Source organism: Echinops telfairi, unplaced genomic scaffold, assembly GCF_000313985.2.
Source record: "Echinops telfairi isolate 266 unplaced genomic scaffold, ASM31398v2 ScPeMD7_70;HRSCAF=299, whole genome shotgun sequence".
NCBI lineage: Eukaryota > Metazoa > Chordata > Mammalia > Afrosoricida > Tenrecidae > Echinops > Echinops telfairi.
Window position 1 is genome coordinate 9,213,432 of NW_022103968.1, and position 3,106 is coordinate 9,216,537.

Sequence of the window (3,106 nt, forward strand, 5' to 3'; positions counted from 1 at the left end):
CCTGACTTCCTGGGGAGTAACAGGACAGTGATGCCCCACCACATCCCCTCCTCCCGCCCCCTCCCCGCCATTGGCCCGAAGTATCGTGGAAGAAGCTGCAGTGGGAAGCCCTGACCTCCTGAGAGTTGGAGGGACAAGTGAGCCCACAGCTCTTGGGGTTCTGAAGACCCTGCCTCCCTCCCCCCAAAACAAACCGACCTTGCTGCCATTGAGGTGCTTCTAACTCCTCAGTACTCGGTAGGACAGAGTAGAACTGCCTCCGTGGGTTTCTGAGACTGTAACTCTTGAAGGGAGTAGAAAGCCTCTGTTTTCTCCTAGGGAGAGGCTGGTGGTTTTGAACTGCTGCCCTTGTGATAGGCAGCCCAATGTGTAACCACTACACCAGCAGGGCTCCTCTGGCCTCCCTAAGCAGGCTAGAACGATCTTCCTTACGGGGCCTGCAACATGCAGGACAAACGCCAGGCAGGAAGCTGGGGCAGCGCCGGCCTGGCCTTGTAGGCCCGAGGCTGCATTTCCGCTGAGAACACACTCTCAGCTCCTACTACTGGGAAAATGTCTCCCCACGCGGCAGCACTAGCACCTTGTTTGCTACCATAAAGTCATTTTTTTTTATGGTCAGAAAACGTAAACATAGAAACAGGTGAGGGGGCGTGATTAAAATAGCACCCAAGCCCCACTAGCCCAGAGACCCAGGGGAAGCATTCTGGGATCATTTTCTGCCAGGCTCTGGAATCTACCCCAGGTTTAAGGTTTGTATCCAAAGTCTTCCACTGAGCAGGACCCCCAGGTCACAGTCCCCAGATCCTTACTCCCTTCCTCTCCCCTTCTTTCTAAAGAAAGATGAATGGGAGCTGAAGGATTGATTGCCAATGTGCCACCATGTGTAGGGTACCAGTTCCGTCTTAAAGATGTGTCTTCTGTCATGGGACTGCTAGGCTTTTGTAAGGAGCCCTGGTGGCACTGTGGGTTATATATTGGGCTGCTAAACCCAAGGCCAACAGTTCGAAAGCACCAGCCGCTCCACGGGAGAAAGATGAGGCTTTCTACTCCTGTAAAGAACGACAGTCTTAGAAGCCCACATGGGGTCGCTGTGACTCCGTCAAACTCCACGGCAGTGAGCTGGGCAGGCCTTTGTAGCGCGGACGCAGCCTGAAGACAGATGTGACCATTTTTAAGGCTCTTCATGAACTTTATTAAATTGTTTCCCCTGAGCATTCTCATTGGTGTAAACTCCCACGGGCAGAATTAGAAGAGTGTGTGTCCTACCAAACAACTTCGTGGGGGAAATGTTTTCATCGTTGGCTTGGTGTGTATGGCTGGTGAATAGATTTGACTCTTTTACATGATTGTTTCACGTCTGTAGCTTTGTTGTTTGTTGAGTTCTTTGTTTTTCTTTGGCAATGTTAACACGATTCTCATTCTCTTTGCAGTAGCCTGCCTCCCCCATGAATAAGATCATTCACTGTGATGTCCCTCCCCTGTATCTTCCCAGTTTAAATGTTAACCTGGCTGCACTTCTCTCCAACCAGCTCTGACGCTTTATCTGACATCCAAGGATGTGCTTATCTGACATCCAAGGATGTATAGCTGTGAAATCCTACCCTTAAAATCAGCCTTTTTACCGATATCTTCCACTTTTTTACATTATTTTGCATAACCCTTAAGTGCATGTGGAATTTGTTTTGGTATCTGGGGAAAGCTGGGAATTGTCTCTAATTTTTTCCACATGGCCTGTCCTAGCATCATTTATTGACTAATCGCTCTCCTCTTGGAGCTTGGCTATGTACTAATTTTCCATCTTCATGAGGGTCTGTATTTAAGACATTCTGTTCTATCGATCCATCTGTTGATGCTTTTGATTTGGCTACTGTAGTTTTATAATGCCTCCCCCCATCTCCTGCCGGCCCTCCCCCCCACCAAAACCCAACCATATGATACTCCTGATTTTCTTCATTCTAAAAATATTTCTAGGCTGGGCCAAGCTACCAGCATTTGCTTAAAAGGAGCATTCTCAGCCACTGTGGATCTAGTGTTGATCCTGTCTTGGCCTCAACAACCTACGTTGGCGTCCCATGAGCACAGGCAAGTTGAAGGCTCCCTGGGGAAGGCTCTCTCCACTTTCCCCCTCACCCCGGCATGTGCTTTGGGATGAGGACACAGACCAAGAACAGAGTGAAGTAAGAGGTTGAGCTGTTCTCCTGGGCCGCCCAGAAAGGAGAGTCTTGGGGGTGGGGTGGGGTATGTCACCGTTTCTCATTAAGTGCTCCCCTTGCTGTTGCTCTGAAAGCAAACTCATGCATTTAGCTATGTCTTCTGTTGGAGTCCTGGTGGTGTGGTGGTTATATGCTGGGCTGCTAACCACTAGGTGAGCTGTTTGAAACCACCAACCACTCCAAGGGAGAAAGATGAGGCTTTCTACTCCCGTAAGGAGTGGTGATTTCAGAAAACACAACGGAGCCATTCTCCTGTGTCCTAGCAGGTCACTGTGAGTCAGAATCGACTGGACAGCAGTGGGTTCGTGTTGTTTTGTTTCCACATCACACTCTGGCCAAGACCAGTCCTAACCTCGCTTAGACTGTTCTTGGCCGCTCCACACAGACCCCTCTGTGGGGGGCTGAGCTTCACGCAGGCTGATCACCAGCTGCATGAAGGTCTTGTGTGCATGGCTGCCTGTCACTCTCTCGACTTCAGCCACCAGGCCAAACCCCTGAAAACCAAACTCGATGCCATCACGGGACTCGCAGCGCACCCTACAGGACAGGGTGGAACTGCCCCTGTGGGTTTCCCAGGCTGTCATGAATTACGGGAACCCAAAGCCTCCTCTTTATCCCTCAGAGCCTCGGTAGTTTTGAACTGCTTACCTTGTGATAGCAGCCCAATGTGTAACTCACCATGCCACTTGGTGGGTGCAAGGGCAGTCAATCTCCTTCAGTCCCAGCCATGAGCATACCCCCACCGTGTGCAGCGGATCAAGAGCAACAACTGATCAGGAGAGGAAGAGAGGGGCAGTGTGTGTGTGTGTGTGTGTGTCTCGGGAGAGGAAGAGAGAGGCAGTGTGTGTGTGTGTGTGTGTGTGTGTGTAGAGGAAGAGGCAGTGTGTGTGTGT